Source organism: Oncorhynchus masou, chromosome 12, assembly GCF_036934945.1.
Source record: "Oncorhynchus masou masou isolate Uvic2021 chromosome 12, UVic_Omas_1.1, whole genome shotgun sequence".
NCBI lineage: Eukaryota > Metazoa > Chordata > Actinopteri > Salmoniformes > Salmonidae > Oncorhynchus > Oncorhynchus masou.
In genome coordinates this window covers 72315589-72337482 of record NC_088223.1, presented here as the reverse complement: position 1 = coordinate 72337482, position 21894 = coordinate 72315589, and the positions used below count along the sequence as shown (strand labels likewise).

At 42.1% G+C, this 21894-nt stretch overlaps 1 pseudogene; it reads left to right on the top strand.

Moving 5' to 3' along the window:
* LOC135549402 (probable ATP-dependent RNA helicase DDX10) overlaps window positions 1–21894 on the top strand; it is a 138145-nt pseudogene that overhangs the window by 86511 nt on the left and 29740 nt on the right.

Here is a 21894-nt window from a genome sequence, read left to right as displayed (position 1 = left end):
CGCTAGCTCTGTAAAATGATTTAGACACCCCCAAGACACCTTTCCCCCACCGCTCATATCTAATGGGCCTGAAAACCAATGAGAGCCAGGAGCTAGCCCTCCCGTATTACTATAATAGGCCTGTGCAGAGAACGCAGACTGCATAACGGAATTCAGCAATATTAAAACATTTTAGGAATCAACTAAATGTATTAAACTTGGGCAAATTAATACATTTTCATCAAAAGACATTAACAAAATGCATCAGTGACTCGTATTTCCTGCAACTTTCTGAAGAGGCAATGGCTCGAGAATTCCGCTTCTGCGTGTGTGTGCGGTGCGCGTGTCTTCCACTTTGTGTAGCCGTTAATGAGGATTCTCATGAAAACAGTCTTCTGGTTGATTTTTATTTATTATTATTTTTTATTTTTTTTTACCTTTATTTAACCAGGCAAGTCAGTTAAGAACACATTCTTATTTTCAATGACGGCCTAGGAACAGTGGGTTAACTGACTGTTCAGGGGCAGAGCGATAGAGTTGTACCTTGTCAGCTTGGGGGTTTGAACTCGCAACCTTCCGGTTACTAGTCCAACGCTCTAACCACTAGGCTACCCTGCCGCCCTGATGGAAAGGATTTCCCCCAAAAACTCAATTCGTTAATTACAAAGTAACCTATGCTTACCTTACAGAATGATATGATTATTTGCGTCAATCAAGGATATTTGTTTAGTAAAAAATTTACCATCACATGCTCTACAGAAGCACAGCTAAATAACAGCCTCCTGCTAGGTGTGTACTTAGCTTCACACCAAAATCAATTGTTTCAACAATAAAAAATTCATACCTAAAATGGTCTCCTGATGTAGTTTAAGCATTGAACATATTTTAGTTTTGTTATAAAAAAAGAGTGTCAGAGTGTAAAAACCTGAACATTTCAGAAGTCTGGGAAAAAAGAAAAAAGAATTTAGGGGAAAACCTAAACGGAATAAGATGAAAATTTTATTTTATAGGGCCCCATATCAGGGACAAATGAAGAGGGATGGGATGGCTGGAGTGCATCGGCTGTCGTCGTCGTCCCCCCATTCCACCACACACACACATCATGCAAACTGTGGTTTTCACAGGGTGATATTTGGAGCAGAAATGAAAAACACATGAATCAGCTTCTGAATTTCCTAAAGCAGTCTCCCCACACATCTAATTAGGCTTCTGTTTTCACACACTATCCTTATTTCCCCCTCCAGCGGGGGGTTTCACTCCAGTGTCAAGTTGTTTACTGTGATCAGTTGTTCTCCCTGAAAGTGCAGTCTTGGCCTAATGATGGCAGAGGTTTGCTTTATCTTGAACTGTGTTTTTCAGTTTGTTTAGTGTTTGGTTTCCCACCTGAAGGACGTGGCTACCTCTCGATACTCTGATTGCGACCTGTCTAACCACCCCTCTGTCACTCTGCTCTCTTTCCATCCTCTCGCTCCCTCTGACTCCTATGACCCATGGCCAATTTCCCAGAGAATGTAACTCATCATAAAATGAAAAGCTACATAAGAACAAAAAAGTTAAAGCATATCATCTCGTGGAATCTCTGACAATCAAATGAATTACATCCATTTCACCAAAAAACAACTTGCCCTGAAAGGCATGGATTAAACTGCTCTATACGAAGACTGACATTGCTCTTAACTCATTCTCTCCTTTCTCACAGGAGAAGAGACTGAAGGAGAAGGCTGCCAGAAGAGAAGCCAGCAAGCAGCACACTGAGGTAAGTCTCCCCCTCTCCATTTTACCATTTCTTCCCTCCCACCCTGAAAAGCATATCCATCACAACGTGAATGGTTTTGATTCCAGGCACTAGCTCCTCTTCACTCACGCTACATTCAACCTTGGCTGTTTAGTTATACTTCTGTCAGGTGGGTGCAATTGAACTCCAGTCTAGCTCCAACAGGGGAGGCAGTCTTTAAAGTTGAGGAGCCCACTCTTCCCTCTCGTCTTCGTAACAAAGGCAGAAGAACATTCTCTCCTCTTCACCCTACTGTATGTCAGACATGGAATGCTGAGTCCCCTGTCGCCGATGTAGCACTTAGCTTTCAGATTGGAACAGAATACATTGAGAGAATGGGTTCAGCACAATGGTACAGTACTTTACATTGTCTTCAATGTCAGCCCCTCTAGTGAGTTATGTGAATTGTTATATCTTCACAAAAGGGGACATGTTTTTCTGCAGACAAATGCCAAAAGCTTTAGAGAGTATCTCCAGCTGAGTCACAGCTCCACTTATGCCACCTACAAGGGAGGATGAGAGAGAAGTGCCTTGTCTTATGTAAAACCCCTGTCACAAAGCATCCAGGGTGTCTTCAGCAGAGATGAGTGCCCCTCTTCCTCTCAGTGTAATATTAAATCCCCCTCTTCTCAGCCCGTTAGTCTGCTCGCCTGCTGGATTCGTCTTGCGTAATGTGAAATTAAAACTGTGTTCATCCTCAGCAGGATTACCAAGCTCTCTTCATTTCTCTCCTTCCCGCTTTCTCTCCCTCTGTTTCAATCAACACACCCGATGCCATTGCATTAATGTGGAGGTGTTGGGGCGGCATTTCTCTAATCCTGCTTCCGGTAGCTCAAGTCTTCTGTTGCCTCCTGTTACTCTGGTGTATAGCCTACCTCACGTCTCTTGCTCTTTTTAGCCCTCCTATTTGGCCTTGCCAGAGACGCGGGAGACAAATCCACCAGATAAGTGGACAGGAGGAAAATGCAACATCTGAATGCGGCATGATGAGTCTCCCCCACATGAAAACCTCCTATTGGTTAAATCAGACATTTATTGACATTTTCCAGTTATCCTCCCTTTCATTGGGTTCAGAAGCCACATTTCCCATCTTTCTTTAAATCAGGCAATTTCTTTAAGTAGCTTTCTTCTCCATTCCAAGTCTGATCTCATGTTTTACCAGCTGCACGTTAAACCAGGCCGGTTCTTCCTGGTATAAATGGGGGCTGTGTGTATTGACCCATGCTCCGCCATGCCGAACACTTCTCCCGCTGCCGTCCTCCCACTCGCACACAGAGACAATTTGAGTATTATAGGCTGTCTCCACTGGGCAAAGGGCCTTCAACTCTCTACCGTCCTCTAATTTATCATCCCTAACACTGTTCCTGAAGCCTGCGAGCGCAACAATGCTGGCCTCAATAAGGCAGGAGGCCAGACTTATCCAGGCTAAAGCAGATCAAAATGTTGGCTGCGTGAATGCTCTATAGGTTTAAGGATTTGGAGGGAATTGGGAATATCTTGGGTCAGATATAGAATGTTAACATCAATTAGTACCTTCTACCATGCCGTTGAGGGATGGTAGAATTTTGTGTAGTTGTGTGGTCCCTTAGTTTTTTTCAGTTCTTACATATTTCATTTAGATGTTCTCTGGGCAGGATTTAAAAAACATATAAGATACACCATCTTATTTCTAAGGGTGCTATTATTGATTATTTAAGCAAAATGCTCAGTAGTTGGATAACTTAAGGATATTATACACATTTTTATGTAAGATTTGACTCTGACAAGTGACCGGGCTCCTTTTTTCTCACAGGAATATGTTGAATCCAGAGGATTGATGCAGAATGAATTGTGTTTGGTATCAGCTACCTGTGCCATCCAGTCTGTCACTGAGGCCCAACCAGACACAGAGAAGCTCTGCTGCATTCAGATCTGCAGCTTGTTTGCCTGTGTCCAAACAATAATTAATCTCACTGTTAACTGAAAGTAAATGGAGGACTTGGCGCATTTATTTACCCATATGAGGTGATGAAAAACTGAAAGTAAAGATCTTTTTTTTCTCTGGTTCCCATTAATTCCAGAAGCACAAAAGTAAAATCTTGTGTAATTGCTTCAGATGTTTAAGTTCTAGGGAGAGACATGTTAGTAAAGATCCTAAAACACGGAGAGGAAGGAGGAGGTAGTTCTACCTGTCCTCTTTTTTGCAAGTTACGGGCAAGTCTGTGGGCCAAATGTCCCCTTCCGAAATTCGAAAGATGCCAACACCTGCAAAGTCGTGTTTTGTTCAAATGACAAGAAATCTGCACACCGAAACAAAGTTAATTGTTAGTTGTCGCATCCCGCAGTCTGATAGATTCAAAGATACCTGTTATGTTAAATGCGTCTGTCCAGATGTAATGCGTCTGCGTCTGTAATTTATAGGCTCTATGTTGGTAAAAGTCCTGATGAGTCCTCACTCAAACCCTACTGTCTCTCGTCCTGTCTACACTTGACACTTACATGTGACTTCTGCTATCAGAATACGAAACTCGCATTGAAAAGACGAGTCTCGACGCACAATTGTTGCTTTGTGGTCTGATTGTGTTCATATCTGTCTGACCACTTCAGGAGGTGGCCAGGGATGCGTTGTGTGCAGATTTCTCCTCAGTCTGGACGCAATCAGGCTACCGAAAGCACATACAGTGGGCAACATCATCAGCACTCCTCCCACAAGTCTCCAAAAAGAGTGTGTTTTTATTATAGAGGGGCACCTTTTAATTATAATGTTGGATGAAATACATTCCTAGAGTGTGGGGAACGTGTTTGCTGCCCTCATAAATGCTATTTCATGTTTTGAAGGGAAAAAATTATGTTTGGGAAGAGTCATAGGGCGTCGCACAATTTTCCCAGCGTCGTCCGGGTTAGGGTTATGCCGGGGTAGGCCGTCATTGTAAATAAGAAATTATTAAAGCCTTATCCGACAATTGATTAAATCATTTTTTTTTTTATCAATCTATCTTCATTTTTTTGTCAATCTACACACCATACCATATAATGACAAAATGAAAACAGGTTTAAAAATAAAAAACAGATACCTTATTTACATAAGTATTCAGCCCCTTTGCTATGAGACTCGAAATTGAGCTCCGGTGCATCCTGTTTCCATTGATCATCCTTGAGATGTTTCTACAACCTGATTGTAGTCCAACTGTGGTCAATTCAATTGATAGACATGATTTGGAAAGGCACACACCTGTCTATATAAGGTCCCACAGTTGACAGTGCATGTCAAAGCAAAAACCAAGCCATGAGATTGACGGAATTGACAGAAAACTCTCTGCAGCATTGAAGGGCCCCAAGAACACAGTGGCCTTCATTCTTAAATGGAAGAAGTTTGGAACCACCAAGACTCTTCTTAGAGCTGGCCGCTGGCCAAACTGAGCAATCGGGGGATATTTGCGTTGGTCAGGGAGGTCAGGGAGAACCGGATTGTCACTCTGACAGAGCTCTAGAGTTCCTCTGTGGAGATGGAAGAACCTTCCAGAAGGAAAAACTATATCTGCACCACTCCACCTATCAGGCCTTTATGGTAGAGTGGCCAGACGGAAGCCACTGCTCAGTAAAAGGCACATGACAGCCCACTTGGAGTTTGCCAAAAGGCACATTAAGGACTCTCAGACCATGAGAAACAAGATTCTCTGGACTGATGAAACTCAAGATTGAACGATTTGGCCTGAATGCCGAGCTTCATGTCTGGAGGAAACCTGGCACCATCCCTACCATGAAGCATGGTGGTGGCAGCATCATGCTGTAGGGATTTTTTTTCAGCTCAGGGACTGGGAGACTAGTCAGGATGAAGGGAAAGATGAACGGAGCAAAGTACGAGAGATCCTTGATGTAAACCTGCTCCAGACTGGAGTGAAGGTTCACGTTCCAACAGGACAACAACCCTAAGCACATAGCCAAGACAACACAGGAGTGGCTTCGGGACAAGTCTCTGAATGTTCTTTACTGGCCCAACCAGAGCCTGGACTTGAACCTGATCGACCATCTCTGGAGAGATGAAAATAGCTGTGCAGCATTGCTCCCCATCCACCCTGACAGACCTTGAGAGGATCTGCAGAGAAGAATGGGAGAAACTCCCCAAATATATGTGTGGCAAGCTTGTAACATCATACGCAAGAAAACTTGATGCTGCCAAAAGTGGTTCAACAAAGTATAGCGATAAGGGTCTGAATACTCAGGTAAATCTGATATTTCAGGGGGGTTAGATAGAAGCAAAAAATTGTTAAAACCTGTTTTGAAATTTTAATCAATTTTAGAATAAGGCTGTAGGATAACAACCTGTGGAAAAAGTCCAGGGCTTTGTATAATTTTCAAACGCACTGCATGTCATGATCCGAAAACAAATCAGTCATTGTTAACAAAACCAAATGAATGCAAGGCATGTTTTTTTTCAGAATAATATAGAACATTTCACAAACAGATTTGTTGCTTTGCAAGCACAAGTGGTCACATGTGTTTTTGTGAGTGACAACATTTGTGACACTACGGATTACATTTGTGACCTGCATTTTACACATCTGTGACTTGTCTCACAAATACTTATTTTCCACCATAATTTGCAAATAAATTCATTAAAAATCCTACAATGTGATTTTCTGGATTTTCTTTTTCTCATTTTGTCTGTCATAGATTAAGTGTACCTATGATGAAAATTACAGGCCTCTCTCATCTTTTTAAGTGGTAGAACTTGCACAATTGGTGGCTGACAAAATACTTTTTTGCCCCACTGTATTTCCCTTTCCTCCTATCCTTTCCATCTCCCTTTCTTTTCCTCCTTTCCTGTCTTCATTTCCTTGATCTGTTCCTTCCTTTCTTCACCTCTTTAGGTTTCCTAGATCTTTCTTCTTATCCTTTCCTAGCGCCCTTTCCTTTCCTTATTACTTTTCTTTCCCACGCTTCCTTTACTGTCCCTTTCTTAGATCCCTTTACTGCTTTCCAAGCTTCCTTTCCTTGTTCTCTTTCCTGTGAGTTATGAATGGTACAGTGCCTTGCGAAAGTATTCGGCCCCCTTGAACTTTGCGACCTTTTGCCACATTTCAGGCTTCAAACATAAAGATATAAAACTGTATTTTTTTGTGAAGAATCAACAACAAGTGGGACACAATCATGAAGTGGAACGACATTTATTGGATATTTCAAACTTTTTTAACAAATCAAAAACTGAAAAATTGGGCGTGCAAAATTATTCAGCCCCTTTACTTTCAGTGCAGCAAACTCTCTCCAGAAGTTCAGTGAGGATCTCTGAATGATCCAATGTTGACCTAAATGACTAATGTTGATAAATACAATCCACCTGTGTGTAATCAAGTCTCTGTATAAATGCACCTGCACTGTGATAGTCTCAGAGGTCCGTTAAAAGCGCAGAGAGCATCATGAAGAACAAGGAACACACCGGGCAGGTCCGAGATACTGTTGTGAAGAAGTTTAAAGCCGGATTTGGATACAAAAAGATTTCCCAAGCTTTAAACATCCCAAGGAGCACTGTGCAAGCGATAATATTGAAATGGAAGGAGTATCAGACCACTGCAAATCTACCAAGACCTGGCCATCCCTCTAAACTTTCAGCTCATACAAGGAGAAGACTGATCAGTGATGCAGCCAAGAGGCCCATGATCACTCTGGATGAACTGCAGAGATCTACAGCTGAGGTGGGAGACTCTGTCCATAGGACAACAATCAGTCGTATATTGCACAAATCTGGCCTTTATGGAAGAGTGGCAAGAAGAAAGCCATTTCTTAAAGATATCCATAAAAAGTGTCGTTTAAAGTTTGCCACAAGCCACCTGGGAGACACACCAAACATGTGGAAGGTGCTCTGGTCAGATGAAACCAAAATTGAACTTTTTGGCAACAATACAAAGCGTTATGTTTGGCGTAAAAGCAACACAGCTCATCACCCTGAACACACACCATCCCCACTGTCAAACATGGTGGTGGCAGCATCATGGTTTGGGCCTGCTTTTCTTCAGCAGGGACAGGGAAGATTAAAATTGATGGGAAGATGGATGGAGCCAAATACAGGACCATTCTGGAAGAAAACCTGATGGAGTCTGCAAAAGACCTGAGACTGGGATGGAGATTTGTCTTCCAACAAGACAATGATCCAAAACATAAAGCAAAATCTACAATGGAAAGGGTCAAAAATAAACATATCCAGGTGTTAGAATGGCCAAGTCAAAGTCCAGACCTGAATCCAATCGAGAATCTGTGGAAAGAACTGAAAACTGCTTTTCAAAAATGCTCTCCATCCAACCTCACTGAGCTCGAGCTGTTTTGCAAGGAGGAATGGGAAAAATTTCAGTCTCTCGATGTGCAAAACTGATAGAAACATACCCCAAGCGACTTACAGCTGTAATCGCAGCAAAAGGTGGCGCTACAAAGTATTAATTTAAGGGGGCTGAATAATTTTGCACGCCCAATTTTTCAGTTTTTGATTTGTTAAAAAAGTTTGAAATATCAAAAAATGTCATTCCACTTCATGATTGTGTCCCACTTGTTGATTCTTCACAAAAAAATACAGTTTCATATCTTTATGTTTGAAGCCTGAAATGTGGCAAAAGGTCGCAAAGTTCAAGGGGGGGCGAATACTTTCGCAAGGCACTGTAAGAAGGAAAGGGAGCTAGGAAAGGAGGAAAGGGATCTCCCATCTGGCTCAGTTGGTAGAGAGTGGCGCTTGCAACGCCAGGGTTGTGGGTTTTGATTCCCACAGGGAGCAGTATGAAAATGTATGCACTGTAAGTCGCTCTGGATAAGATCATCTGCTAAATGACTTAAATGTAAATGAGCTAGGGAAGGAGGAAAGGATAGGAGGAAAGGGAGTTGTTTGCAAATGTGCAGTGTTAATCTGGAAAAAAGTATCATTCTGTATTTTCAAAACACATCTTTTGTTTGTGACTTACTGCTCATATATATTAAACATTTTGATAGAAATCTCTATACACAATTTCTACTTAAGCATGTTGATATTAAACCAATATTGAATTTTCAAAGCCTGTTATATTAAATTAAGTTCCCTTTAATTTAGTCCACATGGAGAATTAAATAAATGCAAATACAGCACCCTCTGACTTCTAGGAAGGTTTTTACCCCAGAATGTCTCCCAAGTTTTCACTATTGTAAAGCCCTAATTATTTCTGAGGATTATTATTTATATCTGTCCTACCATTTTATGGTCAACCATGTAATGTGAACTGAACTTTCGTTTTAATATGATGAGACTATTCCTTTAAAAATGTTTTCAAAAGAAACATTGAACATCGTAGTATAAAAGCAGATGAGTTTGTTCTACTATTTTTCAAATCAAATTGAATTTGTCACTTGCCGCATACAACAGGTGTAGACCTCACAGTGAAATGCTGAATACAACAGGCGTAGACCTCACAGTGAAATGCTGAATACAACAGGTGTAGACCTCACATGCTGAATGCTGAATACAACAGTTAAATGCTTACTTACAATGCTTACTCTCTTACAAAAAAGTAAGAGATAATAATAATAATAATAATAATAATAAATAATTAAAGAGCAGTAGTAAATTACAGTAGCAAGGCTATATATATACCGGTAGAGTCAATGTGCGGGGGCATCGGTCTCGAGGTAATTATGTACATGTCGGTAGAGTTAACGTGACAATGCATAGCTAATAACAGAGAGTAGCAGCAGCGTAGAAGAGGGTGGGGGGGGGGGGGGCAGTGCCAATAGTCTGGGTAGCCATTTGATTAGGTGTTCAGGAGTCATGGCTTGGGGGTAGAAGCTGTTTAGAAGCCTCTTGGACGTAGACTTGGTGCTCCGATACTGCTTGACGCATGGTAGCAGACAGTCTATAACAAGGGTGGCTGGAGTGTTTAACCATTTATAGGGCCTTCCTCTGACACCGCCTGGTATATAGGTCCTGGATGGACGGAAGCTTGGACCTGGTGATATACTAGGCCGTACCCACTACCCTCTTTAGTGACTTGCGGTCGGAGGCTGAGCAGTTGCCATACCAGGCAGTGATGCAACCCGTCAGGATGCTCTCGATGGTGCAGCTGTAGAACCTTTTGAGGATCTGAGGACCCATGCCAAATCTTTTCAGTCTCCTAAGGGGAATAGGTCGTGCCCTCTTCACGACTGTCTTGGTGTGCTTGGACCATGTTAGTTTGTTGGTGATGTGGACAGCCAAGGAACTTGAAGCTCTCAACCTGCTCCACTACAGCCCCATCGATGAGAATGGAGGCGTGCTCGGTCCTCCTTTTCCTGTACTCCACAATCATCTCCTTTTGTCTTGATCATGTTGAGGGAGAGGTTGTTGTCCTTGCACCACACGGTCAGGTCTCTGACCTCCTCCCTATAGGCTGTCTCATTGTTTTTGGTGATCAGGCCTACCACTATTCTTGTAAATTTTCTGGTGTTTTGAGGTGGGAAACTGAACGGGTTGAGCATTACATTTAAACCCTATTACCCATAGACAGGCTAGAATGGTTTTAACAAGAGAAAAACATTTGAAGCTTGCATTCAATTGCCACTCTCTGTTGCACACAAACTTCCATTCCCCGGTCAGGGGATTTATGGCTGATTTAAGAAATCGTCAACCTTTTTACTTTATTTGGCACTAAATAGGCACGTACTATAGTCATGTTTGTATTTAACCTCTTGATGAGAACTTGTTTTTCATCAATTTCAATGTGCTCTTACACAAAATGTTAAAATTAGGTGAAATCAAATGTTTTTTTGACCAAGTTGCATTTCTCAAAAGGCACCAAATTGATGGAACAACCCTGCTATTTTTTTGTTAGTTGCGGTAGACTGCTCAAATTCTTCTCACCCCTTCAGCCCCCTTAAACTATCTTCATGGGGACACGACTCCAATGAACTCCACTGCTGCAGCCTCTGCTGGTCTTCAGAAGCAAGGGATTTGAAAGATTTGTTACAAAAGAGCTTTGGTGTCTTGAAAGGAGGAGGTTGACGCTCAAAGCAATAGATTGTAACAGTTCATTTAATGGCCTCTCTCATGTAGGCTTTGTCCCAGTGATAACATTGACATTGAATCCTGTCATAACAAGTCATGGAAATAATCTTTGTGCTTCTGCCAACTGAGGTGACTCCTCAAACAAACTAAAATGCTAATGCTTACCATGGAGTTATTTCAGTTGCCATGTGTTTGAAGTTGGTTGATTTTATATATATACTTTGTTGATTTTATGTACCTCACGTGAAGTGCTTCCCAATATGTTGCACGGTGCAGTCGTGTAAAGAATATTTCATATACAATTCTGTAAGGCTTTGGAGACCCTTATCATTGTCACACAGACCAGTGCACAAACATGAACATTTTGATACTGGCCCTACTGAGGCCAGTTAGCTCACTTAGCTCGCTGACATTTGAGTGAATCTGATTAAAACACCAATGGGAGCAGATGGACCCTCACTCTCTTGCTTTTAAATAGAGATCTCTTAAGACCAAGATTTATCAAACAAAGCCCCCACTTCGGACAGATGGCATTTTGCTCGATTCACTTCCACCCAAGAGAAGTGTATTACTGTGATGTCATGCCAAGAAAGCCACAATGCCCGGACTGCATCAGAAGTTGAAGTTGGAAGTGGTAACCGCTCTTTGTTGCCATTTTAAAAGTCAGCTTTGCAGAGAATTTGGCAGCAGCCCAGTGATGGCCATTCCAAAGTGTTTCTCTGCTCCCCTTGGAATGGTTATATCCGCCTGAGTCAGAGATGCCTGGTAAGCAGCTGTTGTCATCCATTTCAGGAGGCTGTCCACAGGTTCAGGATGGCAGCTGTCATGTCCATTCTTTTCTCAGTCTCACTTGGGGATACCTCGCATAGCAAGCATATGCAAATGCAGGTGTGTGGATGCAGCGATTAATCATCCAATCGATGCCTTGGCACTGGTGTAGGGAAGAGGTATCCATCCCACCCCTTGACAGCCTGTTTTCAATGGACCTGGTGGTGCTTTACGTGCTCAGTTATCACATCTATTTGGTACCTGAACCGAAGCTACTATTTATTGTTGTCTAATGACTGTCTTTCAATCGACACCCAAAAGCCCATCTCTTAAGTGTTATTTTTAAGCACAGCAAATTAAGTATTGTTTATTACTTTGCTTGTCCGACCAAGTAACTGATTCTCGTTTTGTTTATTGTTTTGGTGTCCAGATGGATACGAATTTTATCTAATGAGCTGTGTCAATGTAAACTCAATGATTTTCAGATGTGTTCACTATCTAGTCTCATAACCTTCACAATATTATCTATAAACCCTCTTATATTTAGCATATATATTTATTTATTTTTTATGCCGGGAAGTCTTTTAGGTCTTTCTTTGATTATAATACCAATGAGAAATGCAGGGGGGAGATCTGCATGCACCATTGAGTGCAGACAGCCTAATGTCTGACAGGTTGGTAATACATGTTCCCTCAGACTGCTTTACACATTTTCCAGAGTTAGACTTTCAGAGATGAAGCTCTAAATGAGAATCCTTCACCCAGGGGCCTGAAGAGATTTGATAAAAGTCCACCAGGGAGAGTGAGCTGTGGTGTCATGCCAGAGTGTCTCCAAAAATACTAACTTGCTCTCGTCTCATCAATCTGTCCACCAGTCTCTCTTATTACTCCCACATTGGGATTTCAATCTGATGTGGCCACACTTAGGTTTGTGTTTTGTGCATAGTTGTTGGCCCAATGTTGATACAGAGTCCATACATTAATCAGCAAATTCCTTCATTGATTGGAATATGGTCCTAACTCAACCCTGTGTAGCTCTGAACTACCCATGAACAGATTTTTAATCTTTAAGTCTTTAAAAAAGACTATCAAAACGTGTTCCACCTTCAATAATAATTCCTTGTCCTACATCTTTAAAGGGTATGAAGCATAATTTCAAATGTATTTATAAAGCCCATTTTAAAGATGCAGATGTCTCACCAAGTGGTTATTCAGAAACCCAGCCTAAAACCCCAGACAGCAAGCAATGCAGATGTAGAAGCATGAGTTTTTACTCACCAATGTAAAAACACTGTGTGGTCAAAGATGTAACGTAGTTGTAGTCCTGATCTGGTTACCTTTTTATTTCACCTTTATTTAACCAGGTAGGCTAGTTGAGAACAAGTTCTCATTTACAACTGCGACCTGGCCAAGATAAAGCAAAGCAGTTTGACACATACAACAACACAGAGTTACACATGGAATAAACAAACATACAGTCAATAATACAGTAGGAAAAGTCTATGTACAGTGTGTGCAAATGAGGCAAGGTAACGGAGGTAAGGCAATAAATAGGCCATGGTGGTGAAGTAATTACAATATACCAATTAAGCACTGGAGTGATAGATGTGCAGCATATGAATGTGCAAGTAGAGATACTGGGGTGCAAAGGAGCAAAATAAATAAATACAGTATGGGGATGAGTTAGTTGGATGGGAAATTTACAGATGGGCTATGTACAGGTGCAGTGATCTGTGAGCTGCTCTGACAGCTGGTGCTTAAAGCTAGTGAGGGATATATGAGTCTCTAGCTTCAGTGATTTTTGCAGTTCATTCCAATCATTGGCAGCAGAGAACTGGAAGGAAAGGCGGCCAAAGGAGGAATTGGCTTTGGGGGTGACCAGTTAGATATACCTGCTGTAGCGGGTGCTATGGGTGGGTGCTGCTATGGTGACCAGTGAGCTGATATAAGGCGGAGCTTTACCTAGCCAAGACTTGTAGATGACCTGGAGCCAGTGGGTTTGGCGACGAGTATGAAGCAAGGGCCAGCCAACGAGAGTGTACAGGTCGCAGTGATGGGTAGTATATGGGGGTTTTGTGACAAAACGGATGGCACTGTGATAGACTGCATCCAATTTGTTGAGTAGTGTTGGAGGCTATTTTGTAGATGACATCGCCGAAGCCGAGGATCGGTAGGATGGTCAGTTTTACGAGGGTATGTTTGGCAGCATGAGTGAAGGATGCTTTGTTGCGAAATAGGAAGCCAATTCTCATTTTGGATTCGAGATGCTTAATGTGAGTCTGGAAGAAGAGTTTACAGTCTAGCCAGACACCTAGGTATTTGTAGTTGTCCCATTGGGAACTAAACATATGAATATCATCCGTTCATCTACTCGACGTCTCACAAAGACAAGGCCGTTGGAACCTAAAATTGCAAATTTGGACTCATCAGACCAAAGAACAGATTTCCACCGGTCTAATGTCCATTGCTTGTGTTTCTTGGCCCAAGTAAGTCTCTTCTTCTTGTTGGTGACCTTTTAGTAGTGGTTTCTTTGCGGCAATTCGACCAAGGGCTGATTTCACGCAGTCTCCTCTGAACAGTTGATGTTGAGATGTGTCTGTTACTTGTACTCTGAAGCATTTATTTGGACTTCAATTTCTGAGGTTGGTAACTCTGAACTTATCCCCTGCAGTAGAGAGAACTCTGGGTCTTCTTTTCCTGTGGCGGTACTCATGAGAGCCAGTTTCGGCATAGAGCTTGATGGTTTTTGCGACATTCAAAGTTCTTGAAATGTTTCGTATTGACTGACCTTCATGTCTTAAAGTAATGATGGACTGTCGTTTCTATTTGCTTATTTGATCTGTTCTTGCCATAATATGGACTTGGTCTTTTACCAAATAGGGCTTTATTCTGTAAACCTCCCCTACCTTGTCACAACACAACTGATTGGCTCAAAAGCATTGAGAAGGAAAGAAATTCCACAAATTCACATTTAACAGGTCACACCTGTTAATTGAAATGCATTCTACCTCATGAAGCTGGTTGAGAGAATGCCAGGAGTTCGCAAAGCTGTCATCAAGGCAAAGGTTGGCTACTTTGAAGAATCTCAAATATGAAATATATTTTGATTTAACACTTTTTTTTGGTTACTACATGACTCCATATGTGTTATTTCATGTCTTCACTAAAATAGTACAAATAAATAAAATCCCTTGAATGGGTAAGTGTCCAAACTTGAAGTGTGTGTGTGTGCGTGCGCGTGTGCATGTGTGTGCGTGTGTGTGTGTGTGTGTGTGTGTAGATAGATAAATGTGTGTGTGTGTGTAGATAGGTAAATGTGTATATAGATAGTTACAGTTGAAGTCAGAAGTTTAAAGTCATTAAAACTCGTTTTTCAACCACTCCACAAATTTCTTGTTCACAAACTATAGTTTTGGCAAGTCAGTTTGGACATCTACTTTGTGCATGACACAAGTAATTTTTCCAACAATTGTTTACAGACAGATTATTTCACTTATAATTCACTGTATCACAATTCCAGTGGGTCAGAGGTTTGCATACACTAAAGTTGGCTGTGCCTTTAAACAGCTTAGGAAATTCCAGAAAATGATGTCATGGCTTTAGAAGCTTCTGATAGGCGAATTGACATACTTTGAGTCAATTGGAGGTGTACCTGTGGATGTATTTCAAGGCCGACCTTCAAACTCAGTGCCTCTTTGCTTGACATCATGGGAAAATCAAAAGAAATCAGCCAAGACCTCAGAAAATAAAATGTAGACCTCCACAAGACTGGTTCATCCTTGGGAGCAATTTCCAAACACCTGAAGGTACCACGGTTATCTGTACAAACAATAGTACGCAAGTATAAACACCATGAGACCATGCAGCCGTCATACCGCCCAGGAAGGAGACCCGTTCTGTCTCCTAGAGATGTATTTATTTCTTTTATTTCACCTTTATTTAACCAGATAGTCAAGTTGAGAACAAGTTCTCATTTACAATTGCGACCTGGCCAAGATAAAGCAAAGCAGTTCGACACATACAACGACAGAGTTACACAGAGTAAAACAAACATACAGTCAATAATACAGTATAAACAAGTCTATATACGATGTGAGCAAATGAGGTGAGATAAGGGAGGTAAAGGCAACAACAACAAAAAGGCCATGGTGGCGAAGTAAATGCAATATAGCAAGTAAAACACTGGAATGGTAGATTTGCAGTGGAAGAATGTACAAAGTAGAAATAAAAATAATGGGGTGCAAAGGAGCAAAATAAATACAGTAGGGAAAGAGGTAGTTGTTTGGGCTAAATTATAGGTGGGCTATGTACAGGTACAATAATCTGTGAGCTGCCTGACAGCTGGGTGCTTAAAGCGAGTGAGAGAGATACGCGTTTCCAGTTTCATAGATTTTTGTAGTTCGTTCCAGTCATTGGCAGCAGAGAACTGGAAGGAGAGGCGACCAAAGAAAGAATTGGTTTTAGGGGTGACCAGAGAGATATACCTGCTGGAGCCCGTGCTACAGGTGGGTGATGCTATGGTGACCAGCGAGCTAAGGGGGGACTTTACCGAGCAGGGTCTTGTAGATGACATGGAGCCAGTGGGTTTGGCAACGAGTATGAAGCGAGGGCCAGCCAACGAGAGCATACAGGTCGCAATTATGGATAGTATATGGGGCTTTGGTGACAAAACGGATGGCATTGTGTTAGACTGCATCCAATTTGTTGAGTAGGGTATTGGAGGCTATTTTGTAAATGACATCGCCGAAGTCGAGGATTGGTAGGATGGTCAGTTTTACAAGGGTATGTTTGGCAGCATGAGTGAATGATGCTTTGTTGCGAAATAGGAAGCCAATTCTAGATTTAACTTTGGATTGGAGATGTTTGATGTGGGTCTGGAAGGAGAGTTTACAGTCTAGCCAGACACCTAGGTATTTGTAGTTGTCAGAGCCGTCCAGAGTAGTGATGTTGGACAGGCGGGCAGGTGCAGGCAGCGATCGGTTAAAGAGCATACATTTAGTTTTACTTGTATTTCAGAGAAATTGGAGGAAACGGAAGGAGAGTTGTATGGCATTGAAGCTTGCCTGGAGGGTTGTTAACACAGTGTCCATAGAAGGGCCAGAGGTATACAGAATGGTGTCGTCTGCGTAGAGGTGGATCAGAGAATCACCAGCAGCAATAGCGACATCATTGATGTATACAGAGAAGAGAGTCGGTCCAAGAATTTAACCCTGTGGCACCCCCATAGAGACTGCCAGAGGTCCGGACAGCAGACCCTCCGATTTGACACACTAAACTCTATCAGAGAAGTAGTTGGTGAACCAGGCGAGGCAATCATTTGAGAAACCAAGGCTGTTGAGTCTGCCGATGAGGATGTGGTGATTGACAGAGTCGAAAGCCTTGGCCAGATCAATGAATAAGGCAGCACAGTAATGTTTCTTATCAATGGCGGTTAAGATATCGTTTAGGACCTTGAGCGTGGCTGAGGTGCACCCATGACCAGCTCTGAAACCAGATTGCATAGCAGAGAAGGTATGGTGAGATTCGAAATGGTCAGTAATCTGTTTGTTGACTTGGCTTTCGAAGACCTTAGAAAGGCAGGGTAGGATAGATATAGGTCTGTAGCAGTTTGGGTCAAGAGTGTCCCCCCTTTGAAGAGGGGGATGACCGCAGCTGCTTTCCGATCTTTGGGAATCTCAGACAACACGAAAGAGAGGTTGAACAGGCTAGTAATAGGGGTGGCAACAATTTTGGCAGATCATTTTAGAAAAAAAGGATCCAGATTGTCTAGCCCGGCTGATTTGTAGGGGTCCAGATTTTGCAGCTCTTTCAGAACATCAGCTGACTGGATTTGGGAGAAGGAGAAATGGGGAAGGCTTGGGCGAGTTGCTGTGGGGGGTGCAGTGCTGTTGAGCGCGGTAGGGGTAGCCAGGTGGAAAGCATGGCCACCCGTAGAAAAATGCTTATTGAAATTCTCAATTATAGTGGATTTATCAGTGGTGACAGTGTTTCTTATCTTTAGTGCAGTGGGCAGCTGGGAGGAGGTGTTCTTATTCTCCCTGGACTTTACAGTGTCCCAGAACTTTTTTTGAGTTAATGTTTCAGGAAGCAAATTTCTGCTTGATAAAGCTAGCCTTTGCTTTTCTAACTGCCTGTGTATAATGGTTTCTAGCTTCCCTGAAAAGCTGCATATCACGGGGGCTGTTTGATGTCTGGCTAGACTGTAAACTCTCCTTCCAGACTCATATCAAACATCTCCAATCTAAAATCAAATCTAGATTCGGCTTTCTATTCCGCAACGAAGCCTCCTTCACTCACGCCGCCAAACTTACCCTAGTAAAACTGACTATCCTACCGATCCTCGACTTTGGCGATGTCATCTACATCATTTGTGAGATTGAGGGCTTCAAGCTTAGATTGTAGGATAGCTGGGGTGTTAAGCATGTCCCAGTTTAGGTCGCCTAGCAGCACGAGCTCTGAAGATAGATGGGGGGCAATCAGTTCACATATGGTGTCCAGAGCACAGCTGGGGGCAGAGGGTGGTCTTCCTAAGCCAGGATTCAGACACAGCTCGAACATCCGGGTTGGCAGAGTGTGCTAAAGCAGTGAATAAAACAAACTTAGGGAGGAGGCTTCTAATGTTAACATGCATGAAACCAAGGCTATTTCGGTTACAGAAGTCATCAAAAAAGAGTGCCTGGGGAATAGGAGTGGAGCTAGGCACTGCAGGGCCTGGATTCACATCTACATCACCAGAGCAAAAGAGGAGTAGGAGGATAAGGGTACGGATAAAAGCAATGAGAATTGGTCATCTAGAACATCTGGAACAGAGAGTAAAAGGAGGTTTCTTGGGGCGATAATATAGCTTCAAGGTATAATGTACAGACAAAGGTATGGTAGGATGTGAATACCGTGGAGGTAAACCTAGGTATTGAGTGATGATGAGAGAGAGATTGTCTCTAGAAACATCATTGGAACCAGGAGATGTCATCGCATGTGTGGGTGGTGGAACTAATAGGTTGGAAAACGTATAGTGAGCGGGACTATAGGCTCTACAGTGAAATAAGCCAATAAACACAGCCGATAAGACAGCTAACGATTAGACGACCGCAGATGGGCGTTCAGGTAACGTCGCGATGGAGGAGCCAGCTGGATAACTACCTCGAGCAGATAACACCGACACATTGGTGTGGCTGGCTTCCGGGTTGGATGCTCGCTGTGTTAAGAAGCAGTGCGGCTTGGTTGGGTTGTGTATTGGAGGACGCATGACTTTCAACCTTCGTCTCGCCCGAGCCCGTACGGGAGTTGTAGCGATGGGACAAGATAGCAGCTACTAAAAAAACAATTGGATAGCACGAAATTGGGGAGAAAAAGGGGTAAAAAATATATATAATAATAATAAGTAAAACTGGTCCGGATAGGTGATTGTAGCCCAGGAGTGACTGATGAAACTCTTCAGCTGGCTAGCTCCGGAATAATTGATGTTTGCTCCGGAATCGACGTAAGCCGATAGTCACACGGATAGCAGCTAGCTCGCTGCGAGATCCAGGTATAAATGTCCAGAGCTTGCGGTTGAAATCCGCGGACATGGAGAGAAAAATAGTTCCAGTATGTTCCGATCCGTGCCGTACAAAACTGGCGATTAGATTTTCGACCTAAAGGATAGCTGATGATCACAAACCGTGGTTAGCTGAATACTAATGATTAGCCAGTAAAGAAGCTAACTAGCTTCTGTCTATCTTCTGTCTATCTTCTGGTTAGCTTCTGGTTAGCTTCTATGGAGGATTACAGATTTGAGGTAAATAAAACTTTCTTTAAAAAATATATATAAATTGGTGAGGCGGGTTGCAGGAGAGTGTTTTGAAGATGAGTTTATGGAAAAGAAAAAATATATAAACAGGTATGCAAAGAAAGTTGTATATATATATATATGGGACACGACAAGACGAGGACAAAAGACGTCTGACTGATATGGCATCTTGGTGACTGATGAACGTACTGTGGTGCGAAAAGTGCAAATCAATCGCAGAACAACAGCAAAGAACCTTGTGAAGATACTGGAGGAAACAAGTATAAAAGTATCTATATCCACAGTAAAACGAGTCCTATATCTACATAACCTGAAAGGCCGCGCAGCAAGGAAGAAGCCATTGCTCCAAAACAGCGATGAAAAAGCCAGACTAAGGTTTGCAACTGTACATGGGGACAAATATCGTACTTTTTTGAGAAATGTCCTCTGGTCTGATGAAACAAAAATAGAACTGTTTGGCCATAATGACCATCGTTATGTTTGGAGGAAAAAGGGGGAGGCTTGCAAGCCGAAGAACACCATCCCAACCGTGAAGCACGGAGGTGGCAGCATCATGTTGTGGGGGTGCTTTACTGCAGGAGGGACTGGTGCACTTCATAAAATAGATGGCATCATGAGGTAAGAAAATGATGTCTATATATTGAAGCAACATCTCAAGACATCAGTCGGGAAGTTAAAGCTTGGTCGCAAATGGGTCTTCCAAATGGACAATGACCCCAAGCATACTTCCAAAGTTGTGGCAAAATAGCTTAAGGACAAGAAAGTCAAGATATTGGAGTGGCCATCACAAAGCCCTGACCTCAATCCTATAGAAAATGTATGGGAAGAACTGAAAAAGCGTGTACGAGAGAGGAGGCCTACAAACCTGACTCAGTTGCACCAGGTCTGGTAGGAGGAATGGGCCAAAATTCACCCAACTTATTGTGGGAAGCTTGTGGAAGGCTACCTGAAACATTTGACCCAGGTTAAACAATTTAATGGCAATGCTACCAAATACTAATTGGGTGTATGTAAACCTCTGACCCACTGGGAATGTGGTGAAAGAAATAAAAGCTGAAAAAATCATTCTCTCTACTATTATACTTTTCACATTCTTAAAATAAAGTGGTGATCGTCACTGACCTAAAACATGGAATTCTTTACTAGGATTAAATGTCAGGAATTGTGACAATCTGAGTTTAAATGTATTTGGCTAAGGTGTATGTAAACTTCTGACTTCACCTGTGTATATTTGTGCCCATCTCAGTGAACTAATCCATTGCAGAGGCCTGAACTAAAAGACAATTTATGCTTGATTCGAAAATGTGGTCCACGGCTCCAAATTTTGTAACAATGCTGAGTGCTCTGTATAGCTCCTCATTGACTTGATTGTTTGACGTTCGGTGGGGGCGCTACATCCTGTTTAAACACAAACTCAGTTCCTTGACAACAGCTCTGCACTGCTCTGCAAAGCGCAAGAAGTATGAATGCCCTGACTTCTGCTGAGGCCATATCACCTTAAATGCTGCATGGCCAATGCAGATGTCAGATTGACCATGCGCCTAGATGCACAATGCAATGCTCTCTCCAGAATGCACACTCTCCTGCCGATTTGTGTACATTCATTGTTTCATAAATTAATTGTGTGAATTGTTTGATTGTTAGTGTATATCAATTCCACATAACATATATCACCAGTAGTACATTTATCGCTAATTCCTATAACTTCTAATCTGCAATGTTTTTTACTTTGGTTATGGTCATTTATTTTAATGAATTCAATATTCATATTCCTGTCTTCCTGTCCTCATTGTTGGAGTGTTGGAGTGGACACGTTTGCAGAGTGCACAACCTATGCTACACTTGTGAGAAACAAGTTTTGGTTGATTTAATTCCATTTACGATTTCTGTCAATTTAGTCATTGTCTTTTGTTTGGAGCGCTCCTGTCAATGTTGAGTAAGGACTCGCATGCATAGAAGTTTGTCTATAGGCTGCCTGGCCTGCGCACAAATGTAGGCATATTAATGTTCCCATTTGGGGATCTGATAGTAGTTCTGATTGGTTTAACACACCAACACTAATGACTTGTGGAGCTTCTCAAAGTAATGTTTTATTCACTGCAAACAAAGTCTGTTTTTACATCCATTGAGAATTATAATAGTTCCTCAATTTATTTGGATAACCACTCAGGCTCGGATCCAGTGGAAACATCATAAAATCGGCTTCTTATCAGTGCTTGACTTGGACTAAAATAGGTTCCGGTACTAATTTTGGGTGCTGGTACTGTTAATATTTAGGTGCAGGAGCTCCACAATACTTTTGAGCTTATATTCTATAAGAGTAACAGGAGCTCAAGCAGTAGCAAATTTGAAGTGCCGGTACTCAGCTCAAGTTACTTTTTAGGTTTATCATTTCCATTTAGATTTGGATAGAATTTTGATTAACCACGTGACAATGATTTTGAGATATATTCTAAATTAAATTAAATTGTTGTAGGAAAATGTGCATATAAAAACCATTACTGGCACGCAGATCAGTAGAAATGTTAAGATAAATTGGCATTCCACCTGAGAAAGGTTGCCGACTCCTTCTGTAGCCTTTTCGCAGAATCTGCGAAAACCAGAGGAGCGGGA